This window comes from Dendrobates tinctorius, unplaced genomic scaffold, assembly GCF_039654945.1.
Source record: "Dendrobates tinctorius isolate UK_male_01 unplaced genomic scaffold, ASM3965494v1 ptg000147l, whole genome shotgun sequence".
In the NCBI taxonomy this organism is placed as follows: Eukaryota; Metazoa; Chordata; class Amphibia; order Anura; family Dendrobatidae; genus Dendrobates; species Dendrobates tinctorius.
Window position 1 is genome coordinate 18,985,690 of NW_027361814.1, and position 23,465 is coordinate 19,009,154.

Below are 23,465 nucleotides of genomic sequence, written 5' to 3' on the forward strand. Positions count from 1 at the left end.
GGAGCAGTCCTATCTAATGTATTTAAAACCTGATCATGTGGACAGTACCTATATGAGCAGGATTCAGAAAGTCGCTTCCTGATGTGGGCACGCTGTGTAAGACGGCTCCTTATGTGCATGTCACACAAGAGAGGGGCAGGGATCTCCCAAACCTTGCATAAGCAAGAAACTAATAGATTAAAAACACATGTGACATACACAAAAGTGAACAGGTCGGTTGGACCGTTTTCACACCATCCAAATACTGAAACAGAAAGAAAAAACACAGTATGACAAACGTGCAAAAATACTCTGTTGTAAAGAATTTAACAGTAGACATGCTATTTCATCCTCCTTCTCAGCTAGATATCTAAAACTTAATATGGACAAAACAGAATTCACCATCTTTCCCCCATCTCACGCGACCCCCCCCCCACGGACCTATCCATTAAAGTAAACGGTTGCCCATTCTCTCCAGTCCCACAAGCTCGCTGCCTTGGGTTTATCCTTGACACTGATCTCTCTTTCAATCCACATATCCAAGCCCTTTCCACTTCCTACCAACTTCAGCTCAAAAATATTTCACGGATCCGTACATTCCTCAACCAAAAATCTGCAAAAACCCTAGTACATGCCCTCATCATCTCCTGCCTTGACTACTGCAACCTCCTGCTCTGTGGCCTCCCCTCTAACACTCCAATCTATTCTAAACTCTGCTGCCCGACTAATCCACCTGTCCCCCCGCTATTCCCCGGCCTCTCCCCTCTTTCAATCCCTGCACTGGCTCCCCATTACCCAAAGACTCCAGTTCAAAACCCTAACCATGACATACAAAGCCATCCACAACCTGAGTTCTCCATACATCTCTGACCTCGTCTCTCGGTACTTACCTGCACGCAACCTTCGATCCTCACAAGATCTCCTTTTCTACTCCCCTCTTATCTTCTCTTCCTACAATCGCATACAAGATTTCTCCCGCACATCCCCCCTACCCTGGAACTCTGTACCACAACATATCAGACTCTCGCCTACCACGGAAACCTTCAAAAAGAACCTGAAGACCTACCTCTTCCGACAAGCCTGCAACCTGCAGTAACCACTGATCCACCAAACTGCTGCACGACCAGCTCTACCCTCGCCTACTGTATCCTCACCCATCCCTTGTAGATTGTGAGCCCTTGCGGGCAGGGTCCTCTCTCCTCCTGTACCAGTCGTGACTTGTATTGTTTAAGATTACTGTTCTTGTATGTATTATGTATACCCCTCCTCACATGTAAAGCGCCATGGAATAAATGGCGCTATAATAATAATAATAATAATAATAATAATAATAATAAATAATATATATATAAAAGCATCTTGTATGCACAGCGTTACTATAAATACATGGTAGATCCAATAGTCTCTGGCTTTACGTTACTTTTATGATTCCAAATCTGAAATTGAAAAACTGAAATTCCAAATTTGTTGTCCTTCGGTAACTTTCATACAAATATAAGTAAATGGATTATTACCCAGGTAAAGGTTATATGCAAATCGATATATAATTCTTCATGTTCCCTGAGCCCCTTGGGTCTCCGTAGTAATTTATTCTTTTTACATCTTTTTGTATTTGGAATATCAGGAACTATTGGCTAAACTGAGCCAAATTCTGATATCTTAGCTGTATCAGTACATGCAACCCTAAAATTAACGGTGAAAATGGGAAATGCGCAAAGTCTGCTTTCCGGGCAGGAATCGTTCACCTAGGACAGGAGGGAGCAGTGACGAGAATCTGCGGAATGTCAATGTAGCGGCAGCTGCTGACGTTCAACTCAATGTACAGTAAACAGAGATTATGCTGTGATAATGCTGCGCACACAACATAATAACTAGCACACCCAAATGTGGGCTGCATGGCATTTTATTGCAATAATATGCTAATTTCTCCCTTCTTGTAGTCAATCCCTATAATTTTGTTTGGAGGTTTGCATGCAGCACAGTGCCCGGGGAAATGTGTACGGATGGCGCAGCAATCCAAGAAGAGCCTCCATGCTATGTGAGCATTCACTGTAACGCACAGAGATTAGGAGTGCTCCCTGTGATTACATTTCCCCTCTTAAAGAAGGTAAACAAATTAATTTCTATTACCAGCGACTTACGACGGCACTGGAGCGAGCATGAAAACGCATAATAAAATATTTCAGAAATGATAAAATAATGCAATCGTACGAGCTGTTCCTTGGACTTGCAGCTTGCGTTTTATTATTGAGGAGGCTGCACATTGTAAAGTGCAGGGTGCCACCATTTTTTGGTACTACAAGGGGACCCTCTGCCACATTATAAAACACTATTATTAAATCGAATCTATCAGCAGGTTTTAACTATGAAATCTGAGAGTAACATAATGTAGGGGCTGAGTGCCTGATGCCAGCGATGTGTCACTTATTGGGCTGCTTGGTGCAATTTTGATAGATTCCCCGTTTTCTCTAAAGTAAATGTAGCAGTGGTCAGAATGCTGAGCTGTGTATAACCCCGCTCACACCCCTGATTGGCAGATTTGTGTGCACTGTATATTGTTACCAAGCTGTCAATCAGTGCTGGGGGCGGGGTTACACAGATTAGCCTGACTACCATGCATGTGAGATATAGTCCTGCAGTGATAATCTCCAGCTGATGCAATACTGATAGTTTTGAAACTACAGCACCCAGGCTAATAAGTGACATATCACTGTAATCAGGTTCTCTGCTCTCAGATTAAATAGCAAGAATCTGATGACCTATTCCATTTAAGCTTTGATCTTATATACGGTATACCAAGCCATATGGCAACATTCTGACTAAACTGTGTCCCACCTTGCTCAATACACTTGTATTGAGAGAATCCATGCCTATCTAGTCACCAGATGACTGCATGTATGTAATTCACATATTTACCATCACGCACCTCTTCTTCAGATACTGAGCGCGACCGCTCATCAGTCCGTCACTTTTGCTACCTTCATGATAACCGGCCACTTTGAACTAAGGTAACCTTACTGACGCCACCTCAGTTTACAGCAGCCGTGTCTCGCAGAGTGCAGCACATGACCCAGCAGAAGCTGCTGCGTTCTCTGTACAGAGCTCCATACACTGGATGAAGACTGGGATTGTCGTGGGACCTCCATTTGGATTTCGGCAGACCCTGTGGATTATTTATTTATTTTTTTTAGCAAATGGGGGAAAGAGGGAAAATGATAGAGTTTTTTGAATTAAAAAAATGTTTTCTGTGTTTTTTTCGAATAAAAATTTTTTGGGGTGTTTTTTTCTTTTTTCACTTACTGGGTTAGTAATGGGAGGTGTCTAATAGATGCCTCTCCATTACTAACCTGTGGGCTTGATGTCAGTGGACGTTTCACAGCTGACATCAACCTCACAATCCCATTACCCCGACTGCCACCGTACCAGGGCAATCAGGAAGAGCTGAGGCTAAGCGCCAGGATTGGCCCATCTAATAAATGCACCATGTGAAGAAACCAGATTATATCTTAATTACCAGATGACTATGTTTAGCAAGCAAAGAAGAATGGACTTTTTATCTGTATGTTGGATTTGGGATTTAAATGTTGATTTCTGGAGGGTCAAGAAAACAGACTTTTGCTTGGGTAAGCCTGTAATGTTAACTTGTAAGCTGATATTTGATATATGGCCGGGGTTAGTCTTGCAAGAAACTCACATGAGTCTCGCACGTCAATGCCCGACACTGCCACCGACACTCGGATCGGAGCGTATTGATGTGTGAGACTCGTGTGAGTTTCTTGCAAGTCTGACCCCGGTCTAACACAGTGTGCTCTTATCTTTGACTATTGTTGTTGGCTAATATGCTAATTGTGCACTGTATTATGGAAGAAGTTTGTTGACTTCAAAAGCAGAGAGGGAAAGACTGTGCAAATAGATTGAATGGTCAAGTAGTGCTACTTGATCTCATCACCATTGTTTTCCCTTATCTTGATGCTGGACTGACGGACAATGGGTAAAAATAGATTACATGCCTCTGGTATAAAGAGACTCAGAGACAGAGAGACGAGGAGAGCGACACAACCGGACATTCTGCAAAATACCCAACAGACAAACAGACAACAGATAGGACTGCAGCCATTTCTTCATGGCACCATCACGAGGCACATAGATCTATCATGCTACAGGAAGCAACCTAGGGGTTTTCAGCTCCAGTTGGAAGGATACAGATCTGCTCCATTGACCATTGCTGAACCATGGATATGTTTGGAGAATGCCAGGAATGGGACCCGCTGGTAGCCTGGCTCCATGGAGATGTTTGGAGAACCCAGGTTTTGACTCTCATGTCAACTGGCTTTGGACCTTGTATGGACTCTATGGACTGTCATCTGTCTATGCTTGTCATTACCTACTCTCTGTATGTAAAACAAAGGAAAAAACAATATGCGTATATACCCTAATGAAAATAAATAAGTAAAAAAGCAAGTGCATTAAATAACATAGGGTACTTGGTAAACACTGTTTTGATCAAAAAATTATAACGCTGTCCCACCACGGAGCTGGGTGTCTGTTTGGGACCCAGAGACTCTGCCACTATTCACACTAGGTAGGTTTTACCGTTAGTGTAGTTACTGTCTCAAATGGGTACACCTTGCCGTGGTGGGACAGCTTTATACTTTTTTTTTATCAAAACAGTGTTTACCAAGTACTCTATGTTATTTAATGCACTTGCTTTTTTACTTATTTATTTTCATTAGGGTATATGTGCATATTGTTTTTTCCTTTGGTTTTGCTTGCTTTTATCGCCAGTGTGACATCATGCATGTCACTCAAGTCTACTCCAGTTCAGTTTTTTTGTTTTACTCTCTGTGTGTGTATCACAGGTGGGGTAGCGATCCTGGGAGTACTGACGTAACATCTGCAATTTTCCTGGCGAGTCAGCGGAGGGGTGAGACTCTGTAATGTGCACCATCTTTGGTACTGTGCTGGGACTGTTCTATGTATTATCTGCCTGTTTTGTGGTTCAATAAAGCATTGCCACACTGTTTCACACTCACCCTGCATTGTCTGAGTAGTGTTATGCTTAGTGTTATGTTTAATGGGAGAGCGGGCATTAGGCGGGACGATCCCTGGTCCATGCGGTTTCGGCTAGCAGACTTGGGTGCCCACCGACTCCCTCGTTTCCCCAAACTTGGTGGCAGCTAACTCAGCCCAGCGGAACCGGCCCGTGTGTTTGTATTCAATTGGTTTCTTGTTTTTGCAAGATTAGGGAGGTTTCCACCCCTCCCTTATGGGCTATGTACATGAAAGCCGTCTTCCATAGTGTGTCCACATCGGACATTACCTGCCTGAATCCTGCTCATACAGATACTATACACATGATCAGATTTCTAAATACATCAGTTAGGGACTGCTCTGATATGGGGTTACCTTGACTTTTGGTAGAGCGGCTTAGTATACATTTTTTGCAAAAAAACCTATCAACCAAATACCCTGTTTTGTTATCGTTTTACTAGCACTTGCTGTTTGCTGTTACTTTTTTACAGCAAAATTTTTTTATATGTTTGTTTTACTGTGTTTTTCTGTGATTCAGTGATTACTATATTACATGTACACTGACAGTAATTACAGAGTTCCTGTGTACAATGACACTTAGTATTGTGGTTTTTTTTTATTAATGATAGGTACTGTAGTATTCAGTCACTATGTGGTGGTAATATGTGATCTGGTCATGGTGTGGCGGTATTTGTTCCTTGTATGTAGTATTATTCACCTGGTAATATGTGGTCTGGTCATGGTGTGACTATATCTGTCCCTTGTATGTGGTATTAATGGTCATTTAAAAAAAATGTATGCGACTCATTCCCATAAAGAAAAATACATTAAAATTTATTTTAGAGCAGAGTAGGGCCCAGCCAAAAGAGTCTGCAGTGTCACGATGGCAGATTAAAAATTCTTTTGGCCAAAACAAAAGCTGCTGGTTATGAATGTGATCCGGTGTTACATGAGAACTGTTAATATCTGATTGGTGATGATTTGGTGGAGAAGTTGAGTTTTTCTAAGAGTGGGTGGTGGGACGGTGGAGGCAGAGCTGGGGTGGAGCCTGGGCAGAGTCTCAAGGGAGCCCGAAAATTTTGCCAATATGGGGCCCCGGAATTCCTAGTGGCAGTCCTACATACATCAATAAATACATTGCACATAAAAATAAAATTGGAACAATGCACGAGTCTTCAAGGGGAAACTTCCATCTTCTTACACAAGTACCGAACTAGTTATAGTTTTTAAACCCATAAAGAACATGTCATCAGTCATCAGTCTCACATCTGCGTCGCATTTCAGGCTTAATATTCTCATTTGTAGAAATTATACTGTTCACTATTGCACAATACGCTGGTTTTATTCTTCCTTATGACATTAATAACTTTGTTCTTTAGTTCAGGCTCGTGTCTTCATTCCTTCTGGTTCTCATGAAACAGTTATAAACCCCAGCAAGATCCTTTTGGCACAATCAGGCACCAGATTATCACAAAAGTGCTCAAAAATGTCTGCAAAACCTTCTATTATGTTATTTTTTGGACGCGAAAAATGTATTAACGCTGATAAAAATGGAGCATTTTATTATGTCTGTCTATGATGAAATTGAAGGCATTGCTAAAAAATAAAATAAATTGAATAAAAATCCCAATACATCAACCTATATGATTCATAACAGTATGCAAGTAAAATGTGTAACTGGTCAGTTAGTAAATTATTCAAAAACATGACATAATCTTGCCAAAAACAGGATTCCTGCCAAATTGTTAAAGTCCAGACTGTGGGAACAGACCTATTACCCAAAGAAAGATTAGCACAACTAGAGTTCTTCTCTACCATGAAATAAGATCTGTTAGAATAAGCTCATTTGGATGTGATATATACAGTGTATGATATATATATATATATATATTGCTCAAAAAAATAAAGAGAGCACTATTCCATTTGCAACAGGCTGTTTGTGTTCCCATTATTTCTTTTGAGCAGTATATATATATATATGTATATATATATATATATATATATATATATATATATATATATATATTGGGGGAAATAAGTATTTGATCCCTTGCATATTTTGTAAGTTTGCCCGCTGACAAAGACATGAACAGTCTATAATTTTAAGGGTAGGTTCATTTTAACATTGAGAGATAGAATATCAAAAATAAAATCCAGAAAATCACATTGTATCAATTGTACAAATTTCTTTGCATTTTGCAGTGAGAAATAAGTATTTGATCCCTCTGGCAAACAAGACTTAATACTTGGTGGTGAAACCCTTGTTGGCAAGCACAGCAGTCAGACGTTTTTTGTAGTTGATGAGGTTTGCGCACATGTCAGGAGGAATTTTGGTCCACTCCTCTTTGCAGATCATCTCTAAATCATTAAGATTTTGAGGCTGTCACTTGGCAACTCAGAGCTTCAACTCCCTCCTTAAGTTTTCTATGGGATTAAGGTCTGAAGACTGGCTAGGCCACTCCATGATCTTAATGTGCTTTTTTTTGAGACACTCCTTTGTTGCCTTGGCTGTATGTTTTGAGTCATTGTCATGTTGGTAGACCCAGTCACGACTCATTTTTAATGGTCTGGAGGAGGGAAGGAGGTTGTCACTCAGGATTTTACGGTACATGGCTCCAGATGAGCCTGCACATGTGTCTTCTTGAGCAGGGGGACCTTGCGGGCACTGCAGGATTTTAAAACTGTCATGATCCAGTGTTGGATCTGGCGGTATTAAATGCATTAAGTGAACTTTTTTTCCTTTGGTTCCAAAGTGTGTCGTGATAGCCCCCGGTGGCCATTAGAATTATCACACGTGGTGTCGTTTATTCTAAGTTGCCCGGTGGTGGGGAATGGTATCTCACCTTAGGTTTAGGTTAATGTTCACTTAATTATGGATCAGGTGTGACACCCTATAAAGGTGTGCTAGGGGTGTGCAATCACTGCCTGTGATATTGTGAGATTGTTTTCACTCTGGGGGAGAGCCTGGAGGAAGGATGGAGCTGGTGAGGAGTCCTGCGCAGCTTAGCCAGGGGGAACGTGTTTCAGCTATGGTGTCTGGACGAAGGGCTGGCATGGCGTGGTAGGGTCGCAGTGATGGTGTCAGCGGGAAGTGTCTGCATGGACTGGTGGAGTGGTGACTATGGAGAGTGGCACTCACCATGTGGGACTTGGCTGCTGAGCCGGACTCAAGCATGCTTGACTTCGTGTCAGAAGCTGAACTCATCCTTGGGACTCTGGTCCTAAGCAGCTGCAACTGGTGGTGGACTCTGCTCTGAGGCTGCACTAAGGTGAAGGATCCTGTTATGGTGATGGATCCAGGTGGAGGAGAAGATGCACGCAGGTGGTGGGCTCTGTTGCTAGGAGTGTACGCAACAGAGCAAAGCTAAGTGGTGTTTCCCCTGTTTGTGACTTTCCTTATGTGTGTTCTAGTGCAGTGGTGGGATTAGTCTCCGCACCGACCTATTCCCTAGTGAGGGTTTAGGTTTAGGGCGAGCTAGGGTATTGAGGCACGCATGCGGCGACAGGCGAGGAGCCTGTATAGGGAATGTTAGGAGTGTAGGGACTCTGGCTCAGGGGAGCTTAGGAGGTCTCCACGCCCCCCATTCCCTATCGCAGGGCCCACCACTGTAATTGTTCCCTGTGTTTTCCCTTATTATTTAAATGCTCCTTACTGGAGGCGGTGTTTCCAGATATATGTATGCATGGCGTGTAATACCTAAATCCGCCAGGTGGAGGCGGCGTATCCACCTGCACGCTTTATTATTTAAATTTGCCCCACTGGAGGCGGTGTATCCAGGGTCACGTGTGTTATGGGTTCGCCTTGCGACATCATCTGCGTCCTGACACACGTGATCATGACATTACCTTTACGGCGTAATGTGTTACCAATGGTTTTCTTGGTGACTGTGGTCCCAGCTGCCTTGAGATCATTAACAAGTTCCCCCTGTGTAGTTTTAGGCTGATCTCTCACCTTCCTCATGATAAAGGATACCCCACGAGGTGAGATTTTGCATTGTGCCTCAGACTGATGTCGATTGACAGTCATATTGTATTTCTTCCATTTTCTTACTATTGCACCAACAGTTGTCTCCTTCTCTCCCAGCATCTTACTTATGGTTTTGTAGCACATTGCAGCTTTGTGCAGGTCTATGATCTTGTCCCTGACATCCTTATAAAGCTCTTTGATCTTGCCCATGTTGTAGATGCTAGAGTCTGACTGATCAACTCAGTCTGTGGTCAGGAGTCTTTTATAAAGGTTCATATGTAAGACCGCTATCTTTAATGGAGGTAACGAGTTGATTAGAAGCGTCTAACTGGTCTGTAGGAGCCAGAACTCTTAATGGTTGGTAGGGGATCAAATACTTATTTCTCACTGCAAAATGCAAATAAATGTATATAATTTACACAATGTGATTTCCTGGATTTTAATTTTGATATTCTATCTCTCAATGTTAATATTAACCTACCCTCAAAATTATAGACTGTTCATATCTTAGTCAGTGGGCAAACTTACAAAATCAGCAAGGGATCAAATACTTATTTCCCCACTGTATACACATATATACCAGGTGTAGCCGAGACGCCGAATAACATGATCAGGGCGGGATTTTCCGGTTTCTGATCATGTGATCGCCGTTATTTAGTGAACAAAAATGTGTGCACTCTGTTCAAATGATTTCTCCCTCTTCTGACATGATATACATGTCAGAGGAGAGAGAAATGATGCCCCCTAAGACCCCACAGTACCAACGCCATCCTTGAGCCCTCATGATCCCTGCCCCGGCCTGGTATCATCTTCCTGGAAAAAAAATGGCAGGCGCATGCGTAGTGAGCCCGCCGAGATCTGCAGGCCAGTATCTGGCAACAATAGGAAATTTTTACTATTGGTTCCTTTTGATCACTGTGATAGACCCTATCACAGTGTCAAAGTAAAAAAAATAGTAAATCAAATCCCCCTTTGTCACTTCCTTAGTTAGAAAAAAAAAAATAAAATATTTTTTTTTTCCATTCTTTACAGTTGGACTTAGCATTAGGGTTAGAATTGTTTTTTTTTTTCAAAAGTAAAAAAAAAGACGACAATATGATGGCTAGTGTTGAGTAAGTACAATTACTCACTGCTGAGTTTGCATCGGGTGCTTGGGTATTCATTGAGTATCGCGGATCCCCTCATGTTTTTTTGGGTGTCTAAGGCTGGTTTCACACTTGCGTTTTTTTGTGCTGTTTTTTCGCGCAAAAAAACGCATGCGTTTTTTTCCTATTCTTAACATGGGTGTGCATACACATGCGTTTGTACGCGTTTGTATGCGCATGCGTTTTTTTGTAGTGTGCGCTTGGGCGCACAAAATGCACTCTGTTGCATTGCTTCTTTTCAAATAATTTTATTGGTTTTCAGTCATTAAACAGGGTAAGGGAAGGAAGGTAGGAAGGCAGGAAAGGGAATGGGAAGTAAAGAACCTCGCACAGGTACGGAAAAAATTTAAAACTAGAGAACCCACAAATAGGCATTAAATAGCATATAGCAAATAACAACAAAAAAGGAAAAGAAAATCGACAATCCTTATTATGGGGTAACATTCTTGGAAGGAGATACGACATCCCGGTACTACAATGGCCATGTTTAGGCCTCAAAATATAATACCTCTTAATAGGTGTATTTGATATGGAATTTGTTGTTCCAAGTCTTCCATTTTTTTGTATATTTGTGGATGTGATTGTTGTTAATCACAAATCTGAGTTCTAAATCACTATGTTGGCCTATTTTATCAAGTATGTCCGAAAACTTAGGAACCTCGACTTTCTTCCACCATTGTGCTAACATGGTCTTAGTCACTAACAGGATGTGGATGATAATGTATCTTACCGAATCATCAAATTGTTCCATGTCTAATGAAAGAAGTGCTCTTTCAGGCGTAATTGTGAAGTCCTTAGCAATGAGGTTAATGTGCTGTGTGACCTGGAACCAGAGGTTTTTGATCTTTGAACAACCCCAAAATATATGGTAGAGGTTCCCTTGATGTCCACAGCCTCTCCAGCACAAGGAAGATAATTCTGTGTTAAAATGTGATAACCTTGTCGAGGTATAGTACCACCTATTTAACAGTTTAAAATAACCCTCGTGAAGACCCATTGATATGTTGGAATTGTAAGTGAATTTGATGGCATTGTTCCAATTCTCGAGACGGATATCAGCACCTAAATCGGACTCCCATCTCTTCATGTATATGTTTTTGTGGCTTGACGACAGATCTGTACAAATTACGCAGACTCCAGAGGTTTTTATTTTTAAGGTTGCACAACAGTGAAGTTAGCATTTCATAATTTAAAGTCTTCCCTTTTATGATTTTCAAAATTCTGTCTTTCAACATGGTGTAAAAGACCAGCTCAGATGATGGTAGATTATATTTAGCCTTGATCTCACTGAATTTCAAGAACTACACTCCACTAAAAACATCCCCCACCTTTTTGATTCCAGATTTCCCCCATACCTCCGGCATCGGGAGATCATCCATCAGTGCAAATGAAGATAGGGGTAGTTTTAAGATTTGCTCTGCTTTTTTGATATTTTTAGTCGGCTTAATGAGTTCCCTCCAAGCTGAGATTATCAACTGAAATATAGGATGCGATGAGTTCGCACTGTGCTTTTGCAGAAGGAAGTAAAAGAAAAGCTTTCGCGTGGAACCTCTATCACTAGCATCTCTCTCCAAGCCATACCAAGCCGGATGTGTCATGTTTTCCATAAACCAGTGCCAGCTCTGTTTAATAAGTGAGGCCTGATAATAAGCGTATATGTTGGGCAGTCCTGCGCCCCCATGTTTTTTATTTTCATAAAGTAAGTCTGCAGATATTCTTGCTTTCTTACCTTTCCAAATAAATAGTCGGATGAGCTCTTGAATTTTATCAATGGATTGGCGTGAAAAGCTAACTGGCAAAGTCCTAAATATGTATAAAATTTTGGGAAGGATAAAGGCTTTGACTGCCAGTATCTTCCCAAAAATGGAAGTTTCTAACTCAGCCAAAAAGGATAGATTGCCTGTAATAGTCTTTATAATGCTGTCTAAATTGGCCCTAACTGTGGCTTGGATTGATCTTGCTATTCTAATCCCTAGATAGACAATCTCTTTTTCCTCCCAAATGAACTGGGTTTGAGTCGTTATTTCGTTAATTTCGTATTGTTTCATGTTTAGAGTTATAAATTTGGATTTGTGTGGGTTTATCTTAAAATAGGATGCTCTAGAGAATTTTTCTAGTTCATATGAAAGGGCTTTAATGGAATTTGCGGGATCAAGTAGTGTGAGGAATAGATCATCTGCGAATAACCCGATTTTAAAATTTCGTGGTGGCATTTCAAAGCCTTTAATATCATTGTTTAATCTAATTTTTTCGGCTAGGGGCTCTATGGCAAGCACAAATAGAAGGGGAGACAGGGGGCACCCCTGTCTTGTGCCATTAGTAATGTCGAACGAGTCAGAAAGGAAGTTGTTTGCATAGATCCTGGCACTAGGACCCGAGTATAGGGCTAAGACTGTTGATAGAAACTTTTCGTCAAAGCCAAATCTAGCGAGAGTTGTTTTTAAATATAGCCAGTTTAGTCTATGGAACGCCTTCTCGGCGTCCAGTGCCAGAAAAGCAGTTTCAGTTCTCGAATTGTTAGCTAAATTTATCAGGTTCAACACCCTTCTATTCCCATCTGAGGCCTGGTGGCCCTCTGTGAACCCTATTTGATCATCCACCAACAGACGTGGAAGGATGTTTTTTTAGTCGGTTTGCGATGATCTTTGAATAGATTTTAATATCGCTGTTTATGAGCGAGATTGGCCTATAGCTCTGTATCCTCTCGGGGTCTCCCCCCTCCTTTGGAATCATGACAATTGTTGCCTCTAACATCTCCTTTGGGAAGGAACCCCGAGAGGATGCCAGACCAAAGACGGAAGCCAGCTGTGGAGCCAGAATTTTTTAAAAGGATTTATAGTATTCCCCAGAGAAGCCATCCGGCCCTGGTGATTTTTGGGACTGCAGTTTCTTGATAACGTCAACTATTTCACTCTCTGTAAAAGGGCTATTGACATAATTCAAGTCCAGCTCATCAACTCTTTGTATATCGATACTCTGTAGAAAAGAATCCACAAAATTCGAGTTAACCACCGGTGTTTGGGGGTCATCTTTCAGGTTATAAAGATTTTTAAAGAAATCTGCAAACGAGTTGACAATGTTCCTAGGGTGAATTTTGGGATCACCGGAGGGAGATACAATCTTAATTATCCTTTTTTTGATTCTTTCTCTTTTTAATTTCCTCATCATAAACTTGGTAGGCTTGTTGAGAGATGTATACGATTTATACCTAGATGCTTTGATGGCTGCATCGTATTCCTGGTAGATTTCCGATCTCAGACTCTGTCTGGGTCTCAAAATCTCAGCTTGGATGGTTTGGGAAGGAACTTTCAAGTTGGTTTGTTTTTTTTCTAGATCATTAATTTGGGCCTGTAGGTTTGTAATTTCTATTTCTCATCTTATGTTTAGAGAGGATCTGCATAAGGCATCCCCTCAGGACCGCCTTATGGGCATTCCAGACCGTGAACTGATTTACTTCACCAGATACATTTTGCCTTGAAGTAGTTTAAGAGAACGTTTTCTATCTCTTGCTTGTACTCTGGTATATACAGTATAACAAGGCTGGGTTAAGTCTCCAGCGGAATGGCTTGTCAGAGGGAGGACCCACGAGGAACTCAGCGAGAACCGGGGTATGATCCGAGATGGTCTTTTGCATGAACCGTATATCTTTAATTTTGGTTAAAGTAAATATATTAGTAAGTAGTAGATCGATTCTAGATGCTGTCTTATGTACATCTGAAAAGTGAGAATACTCACGAGACGATGTGTTCAAGCAACGAAAAGCATCATAAAGCTCATTTTGAATTAACCAGTTTTTCAAAGCTGGAACCTTGTGGCGAACTAATGATGACGAATCCATGCTACTATCTGGGACAATATTAAAATCACCAAGTAAGATCAGATCACCTGTTTTGACTTTGTCTATTTTTTTGATTAGCTTGTTCAAGAAATGAATGTTTCCCTTGTTAGGTGCGTATACATTCACTATTGTGCATGGCCTTTCATGGAGTAAGCATATGAGTATATGAAACCTGCCCAACGAGTCTGGTATCTCTTTGATGAGCTGAAAAGGAACGGTGCCACCTACCAGTGTAATGACTCCAGCCTTTTTCTTTGTGGACAGTGACTTGTACATGTGTGGAAAGTTCTTGTGCTGGAAGATCGGGTGTTGATCGGAGGCCAGTTTAACCTCCTGGAGGCATACCAATTCGGCACGGGTTCAGTTGAACTCCTTCCATACCGCATACCTCTTATTCGGACTGTTGAGCCCCCTAACATTGTATGATAAGATTTTCATCGTTAGAGTGCAATATCAAAACAGAAAAATGGAAACAAGCAAAACAGTGAAATACAGAAAAAAAAAATTAGGAACTTGAGCGTTCTCCTGGAGGACTCCAAACCGGTTGGTGTCTCACCTTAGAGTGGGGGAAAAAATGAGAAAAAATTAAGTGGCAAGTTCCCACAGTGACATCAATAAACCGTAAATACGGGTCATAAGATATTCATATTCATGAAAAGGAAATTAATAGTATACACCATGGAAATTCAAACATAGGATAAAAATCATTCCTAATCCCTATCCCTAAATGCTGGGTCATCCATCAGAAATTTAATGAACTTCTGACCCTCTTGTGGAGTGTAGATGGAGTACTTTTTGTCATTATACCAGACTAATAGCTTGGTAGGGAAACCCCATCTATATGACACTCTGAGCTCTCTAAGTTTAGAGGTCAAATCTCTGAAGGACCTTCTTGCGTCCATTGTCTCTTTGGAGAAGTCATGGAAAATCTTTAAATCTTTATATGGCTCTGGAGGTGAACCTCTCTCTCTCTCAGAGATTTTAGAACCTTCTCCTTTGTTTCAAAAAAATGGACTCTGAGGATAGTGTCCCTAGGCTTTTCCTGTTGGACCCCTTTTGGACATGGGAGGTGGTGTATACGATCAATATTTACTTCTAATTCTGTCAATTTTGGCGATAATTTTTTAAATAAATTTTTAGTGTAGTCTGAAAGATCTGCCTGGGAGACCGACTCAGGAATACCTCGTATTTTTAAGTTATTTCTCCTGCTTCGGTCCTCCTGATCCGTTAATTTGCTTTTAAGGGAAATAACCTCAGTTTTGTGGAGAGAATTTTCCTTTGAGAGGTAGACTATGTCCTTCTCCGCCTGTACCATCTTTACCTCATATTTCTCAACCTTTTTGCTAAGATTCCTGCAAATTTCCTGTAGGGCCTTAGCCTCAGTCTCAAACCCTATTTTTAGGGCATCACTGAAGGACTGGAAGAGATCCACCATGAATCCTTCAGTGGCTTGTTTATTGGACCCCTTGTATTCCCCCAGGTTGATGGATGGAGGGGGAACCTCAAATGAAGGAAATGGACCTCTAGTGTCACTTCTAGGCCTCTGCCTTTCAGGTGTTGTGTTTGGGGTATAGTCAGCTGAGACACTGTCGGAGTTCTCAAAAGAAAGACTCTGTGTTTTCCTGATCGTCTGTGCCCTACCTTTTGTTTGATTTGGAAGTGTCCATTTCCTCCGTGAGGAGCTGATTTGGAGGAGGAGTTTTAATGTGTCCCCCCAAATTTTTCTTTTTTTGAAGTGTTTCAGGTTGTGTTTTAGGAAGTGTTTTGGTCAATGGGTTATTGATACCTGATCCCCCTTTTGCAGCTTTGACAGGTGCAGGGTTATGGGAATGTTTTATATAAGGCGTTTTGGGCTCACCTCTTTTCAAAGGTGACCTAGATTTTGTGGGGCTTAACACATTAGCGATATCCTCATAGGATTTTGAATATGCCCCCGAATTGTGCCTCATCACTCTGTGTGAGCTATTATTAATTCTGCCCCTGCTTGACTGCATCTTAATTTGCTACGCAGCCTTCCCTGGCCTCAGATCTATGACCCTTTTAGCTTGATCAATCAGACAAGTTAAGTAAAATGGTCTAAAAACAAGTTTCAGAAAAGGAGTCAACTGAGAAACCCTCAGTAAGAGTGCCAAAAGTCACACAATTCCTCAATAATAATGCAAGCAGTCCACTGTAGCTCTGATCCTTGCTTGAAGAATGGATAATCCTCTATTATGGTGCACTGTACAGATGAGTATAGGGCACCGGGGCCACCAGCCAGAAACTGCGGTCACTATTGTGTTATAAGTCTGCGCTGCTGGTAAGTGCAGAATAGTCAGTATTCCTTTATTGTGTGGGGAGAGTGAGGGCCCTCCCCGCAATCTATATCCTTCTCCTCAGTACTCTTGGGGGTGACTACCTGCTGCGCTGCACAGTTCTGGGGTATAGCTGAGCCTGTAGTACCGGGGGCCACTTGCTGTGTGCTGCGGGGCCTGTGATGTCAGGTTTCTGCAATGCTGACAGGCTGGACACAGCCGGAACTACTTCCCATTGAGTTCTATTGCGGCTGTGATCAGTGTGCAGCGTCCGGTTCTAGTGACCGGATTTCAGTTGTGCCTCACCTCAGCAGTTTTTAGTGGCTCCCCCCGGTGCTAGTCGCCTTTGATCCGGTCCTTTATGAGTCTGTATAGTGCTGTTCTTGGCCGAATCCGGGGTCTGGTCCTAGAAGTCCGGTAGTATCCCTCCGCCCTTCAGCTCCTTGGCAAAGAAAGAGTCCCCGCCGGTGTCTTTGCTTTCCTCTTCAGCGTGCCACGCTAGAATATGTCAAGGGAAGCTCCTCTGTCCCCACTAACCTCACCCTGATGTTACAGCAGTCAGAATTCAGCAGCACTCAGGTGTAATCAGCAGGGATGAACATGCAGGCGTTTGTATCCCTCCGCCACAGCCACACTGTTATCCTCCACACACCACAGACTGAAAGCCATGCAGACAGCTGGAATTATGTTGTACCTTACTGGGGGGGTCCAAATAAAGTCCTCAGTACCAATAATGATCCTCCAGGTCAATCCTGGCTTCAGTAAAGCCTGCGCTGGCACTCCGGTCTCTTCACAGGAGGGCAGATGATGTGGGATGATGTCCCTCAGCTTCTGCTGCACTGCAGCCATCCAGACCTGTAAAAGCTTATTTCTTCAGTCCTCTTTGGACCAGAGTCCTGCTTTTTGTCTCAAAATGGGCACCCAAACTTCATAAATAAAATAGGGTCCAGCAAGGTTATTTTAGTTAACTCTATGCACGCTTATTTTGTAGCTTTAGAATGTGACTGTGGGAGCTTAGAGCTCTTGCTGCTTACATGCTCAGAGCCCAGGCCACGCCCCCCCTCTGTTGCATTTTTTGAGCGTCTGACTTGCCCCCCAAAAAAGCGCACGTCAGCGCAAAAAAATGCATGCGTTTTTAAAAAAAAATGCGCAAAAAATGCACAAAAACGCATGATGCGTTTTTTATGTGCGTTTGCACTGCACAGTGTGAAAGTAGCCTAACAGCTGCAAAACATGCAAGGCAAGGACTCAAGCATGCCACTCGAGCACTCACGATATGTGCGTACCCGGGCACCTGATGCAAACTGAAATAGCAAGCACTTGCGACACTAATGATAACATAATTAATATGACAACCTAATGTTATCAAATTCTGTGGGTCAAATGGTCACTATACCCCTGGATAAAATCCTCGAGGTGTGGTTTCCAAAAAGGGGTCACTTGTGGGTGGTTTCCACTGGTTAGGCACATTAGGGGCTCTCCAAACTCAATATGGTGTCTGCAAATTATTCCAGCAAATTTTACATTCAAAAAGTCAATTGGCGCTCCTTCTCTTCCGAGTCCTGCTGTGCGCCCAAACATTAGATTTCTCCCACAAATAAGGTATTGGGAGCATTCTGGAGAAATTACACAAAAAATTGTATGGCCTATTTTCTCTTGTTAGGCCTCTTTCACACTTCAGTTTTTTACAATCAGTCACAATCCACCAGGTTTTGAAAAAAACGGATCCGCAATTTTCTTTTGAGGATCCGTTTTTTTCCCTATTGACTTCCATTATAGGCGGATTGTGACGGATTGCCGTCCGTTGCATCCGTTTTTTTTGTGGATCCGCCAAAAGTTCCTGTCCGTCACCATCCTCAAAGATTTCAAAACGGAGCTTGCAACGTTTTTTTTTTAACCCGAAATTCTTTCTGGGTGCCGGACAAAATCTCTCTCTCTCTCTCTCTCTCTCCTGCGATTCCTTTACAATTCTTCATGTGTCGGATCCGTCAAAAAAACGGACGGATGCCATCCGTTGTCATCAGTACTAAAACGGATCCGCCATCCGTCCTTTTGGCGGATTTTGACTGATGCAAAATACTGAAGTGTGAAAGAGGCCTTACCCTTGTGAAAATAAAAAATGGGTCTAAAGTAAATTGTGGAAAAAAATTAAATGTTCATTACCATGTTATTAGCCAGAGGTTAGTTCACACTAGGCAGTTAGTATAGGGACCCGTTCAATGAGATTACCTTGAAGTTGGTGAATGGGCTCACATCTTTTGGCAAAATTTTGTGCTAAGTATCTCATATGTTTTTCTAGATTACAAAAGCCATTATGCTATTCGTATTTCACATATTTCATATTTGATATGCCTTAATGGAATTGAGTGCAACCATTTTCTTATTTGATATGTAAGCTGTTTTTTGGTATGCACCTATTCAGACTAGTTCTAGATGTGCCGTCAGTTTTTTCTGTCATATGAAAAAAACTATGTCACAAAAAAACACTCTCTGAATCAGTGGGATACGTTAAAGCTTTCCAGAGTTATAACTTTATAAAGTGACAGTGGTCAGAATTGTAAAATTGTGGCTTGGTCATTAAAGGGATCCTGTCAGCAGGATTTTGCATAGTAACCTACAGACAGTGTCAGGTCGGCGCTGTTATACTGATTAAAATAATAATAATAATAATATTAATAATAATACTTTGGATGATGAAATTCATCTTGTGGTGCTCTGGATAGGTATTCATTCTGATGGATTATGACAAGTCACTGATCCCTCAGTGACCTGCCCCCTAATTTACATACTGAATATAATATGTATGCAGCATGATCGCATCTATAGTGACTATTTAATTATTTTATTTAGTGATATAAAGTGCTTCAGAAAAAGAAAATCTTAAAATGGTGCCATCGGCGCCTTCGCAGTAGCACCTACCGGATCGCAGATACATGCTACTGGGCAGTTTTGGCCACTGCCATTTTGGGACAGAATTTTTTTTTTCAGAATATCACAGTTTATCACTAAATAAAATAATTTAATGCATATTATAGATGCGACCATGCTGCATACATATTGTATTCAGTATATAAAATACAGGGCAGGTCACTGAGGGATCAGACCTGTCATAAGCCTTACTGATGAATTGCTAAGCAGAAAAATACATGAAGACCCCCCACATTAACTGAAAACTACAAATAAAGATTAAACAACAACCACAAGACGTATTTCATCAACCAAGGTATCATTTTAATCAGCATAACGGCGCCGACATGACACTGTCTGTAAGTTACTCAGTACAATCCTGCTGACAGGTCAAAATTGGCTCAGTCATTTAAGAAATAACTTAAAAATAAATAACATAGCCATCCAAAAATAAAACAAATTAAAGCATGATGCAGAGGTCCAAAGGGAAGAGGGCGTGGAACTGGATGTGGTGGTATACGTGGAAGAAGGGGAGGGGGACAACACTTTTTTAAAACAAATGATTAAAAAAAAACCAGAAAAATATAAACCATAAATTAAGAACAATAACAAAAATGGAACCATGAGGCAGAGGTTCAAAAGTAGGAGTGGGTGGAGGAGGACGTGGTGGTATACTTGGAACAAGGGGAGGGGGCCAACACTGTTTTAAATTTTTTGTCTGTTTACATTTTGACAAGCAAAAAAATGAAACAAATGCAAAATACAGTGTAACTATGGCTGGATGTGGCTGGTAAAATTGTCTATTATACTTGTCTAATTATTTAAATAATTAAAAAATACAACATGTGGAACCCTCTATTTTTGATAACCAGCCGATATAAAGCTGACAGCTGGGGGATCAGACAATGTTCAGACTGACGAACTCAAGCAGCAACATGGACTTCCTGGAGAAATTTGTATTCGGGGTTCGTGCACGGGCAGTAGGTGTTCGGTACGGACCTTGAACTTTACTGTTTGGGCGCGCCCATCCCTATCTATCTATCTATCTATCTATCATTGTATGTCAGTACTCAGCGATACATAACACAGTCTATTCCCCCTGATTCTATATCTTGGACTCCTCCATTGTATTTCGGGCCATTCCATTTCTTAGACTTTTTTTGTTAAGAAATTACTTTTCACATGATTTAATTGAAGTCCCTGAGGTCTGTTCTGTACCAGCACAATTTGATATTTTGACATTTAGGCTGGAAGAAAATTGGAGAGTGTTTTCATGGTTCCAACAAATGTTTTGTGATAGGTGCAATATGTATTTTTAGAAACTCGCCTTTCAATAGTCATGACAGCGAAAATGTGGAAAAGACATTTATTTCATTTTTTTTTTCATTTTTTTGACTAGTGAATATGGAAATCACAGCACAGGATCAGATAATGTTCCTGGATATCCCCCCATGAGACCGGTGATGGTGTCATGGAAGCACTGTGATCATGCATGTGCACTGTGCCATCCTGAGGGGGCTTCTGTGGTTTATATCAAATGTTCCCTTAACAAAGCAGAAAATTCTGGGGGGGGGGGGGGGTTAGCATTAAAATCGGATGTCAGAACCTGAAGAACAGACAGAAGAGAAGTGAATAAGATTTCACCATGTTATTTCAGTATTTTCCTTGATTAACCACTACTCATTGATTGCAATTCAAAGCATTCAGCAGCTGAGTGTAGTATACAGTTGTGTACCAGCTGCTGCAGAACATCATAATACACATCACAGCTGCTGCAGAACCTCATAATACACCTCACAGCTGCTGCAGAACATCATAATGCACATAATACACACTTCAACTTTCGCAGAACATCATATTACACAACTCAACTGCTGCAAAACCTCATAATACAGACCTCTGCTGCTGCAGAACATCATAATACACACCTCTGCTGCTGCAGAACATCATAATACACACCTCTGCTGCTGCAGAACATCATAATACACACCTCTGCTGCTGCAGAACATCATAATACACACCTCTGCTGCTGCAGAACATCATAATACACATCACAGCTGCTGCAGAACCTCATAATACACCTCACAGCTGCTGCAGAACATCATAATGCTCTTAATACACACTTCAACTTTCGCAGAACATCATAATACACCTCTCAACTGCTGCAAAACCTCATAATACACACGACTGCTGTTGCAGAACATCATAATACACACCTCTGCTGCTGCAGAACATCATAATACACACCTCTGCTGCTGCAGAACATCATAATACACTCCTCTGCTGCTGCAGAACATCATAATACACTCCTCTGCTGCTGCAGAACATCATAATACACACCTCTGCTGCTGCAGAACATCATAATACACACCTCTGCTGCTGCAGAACATCATAATACACACCTCTGCTGCTGCTGCAGAACATCATAATACACACCTCTGCTGTTGCAGAACATCATAATACACACCTCTGCTGCTGCAGAACATCATAATACACACCTCTGCTGCTGCAGAACATCATAATACACACCTCTGCTGCTGCAGAACATCATAATACACACCTCTGCTGCTGCAGAACATCATAATACACACCTCTGCTGCTGCTGCAGAACATCATAATACACACCTCTGCTGCTGCTGCAGAACATCATAATACACACCTCTGCTGCTGCTGCAGAACATCATAATACACACCTCTGCTGTTGCAGAACATCATAATACACACCTCTGCTGTTGCAGAACATCATAATACACACCTCTGCTGCTGCAGAACATCATAATACACACCTCTGCTGCTGCAGAACATCATAATACACACCTCTGCTGCTGCAGAACATCATAATACACACCTCTGCTGCTGCAGAACATCATAATACACACCTCTGCTGCTGCAGAACATCATAATACACACCTCTGCTGCTGCAGAACATCATAATACACACCTCTGCTGCTGCAGAACATCATAATACTCACCTCTGCTGCTGCAGAACATCATAATACACACCTCTGCTGTTGCAGAACATCATAATACACAACTCTGCTGCTGCAGAACATCATAATACACACCTCTGCTGCTGCAGAACATCATAATACACACGACTGCTGTTGCAGAACATCATAATACACACCTCTGCTGCTGCAGAACATCATAATACACACCTCTGCTGCTGCAGAACATCATAATACACTCCTCTGCTGCTGCAGAACCTCATAATACACACGACTGCTGTTGCAGAACATCATAATACACACCTCTGCTGCTGCAGAACATCATAATACACACCTCTGCTGCTGCAGAACATCATAATACACACCTCTGCTGCTGCAGAACATCATAATACACACCTCTGCTGCTGCAGAACATCATAATACACACCTCTGCTGCTGCAGAACATCATAATACACACCTCTGCTGCTGCAGTACATCATAATACACACCTCTGCTGCTGCAGAACATCATAATACACACCTCTGCTGTTGCAGAACATCATAATACACAACTCTGCTGCTGCAGAACATCATAATACACACCTCTGCTGCTGCAGAACATCATAATACACACCTCTGCTGCTGCAGAACATCATAATACTCACCTCTGCTGCTGCAGAACATCATAATACACACCTCTGCTGTTGCAGAACATCATAATACACACCTCTGCTGTTGCAGAACATCATAATACACACCTCTGCTGCTGCAGAACATCATAATACACACCTCTGCTGCTGCAGAACATCATAATACACACCTCTGCTGCTGCAGAACATCATAATACACACCTCTGCTGCTGCAGAACATCATAATACTCACCTCTGCTGCTGCAGAACATCATAATACACACCTCTGCTGCTGCAGAACATCATAATACTCACCTCTGCTGCTGCAGAACATCATAATACACACCTCTGCTGTTGCAGAACATCATAATACACAACTCTGCTGCTGCAGAACATCATAATACACACCTCTGCTGCTGCAGAACATCATAATACACACCTCTGCTGTTGCAAGGCATTTTAGAAAATAATAAGAGTGATTCAAGTGGAAACAATTAGATAATACTGACTGCTATACTGTATATAGTTATATCTCACCACCACTAGATTAGAGGGGTTTTTCCACATTATGAAAGGTAGTTCCCAAAGGACTGCATACTTATAAAACAATAAACCACAGATAGTATTCACCCTCCTCAAGTCCAGCGCTGACTCTCCACCACTGCTCCAATTTCTGTGTTTTGGCGGCAGCAGTGATGCCACGCGGACAGCTCACAACACCGCTGCTTCCAATCACTGGGCTTAGCAG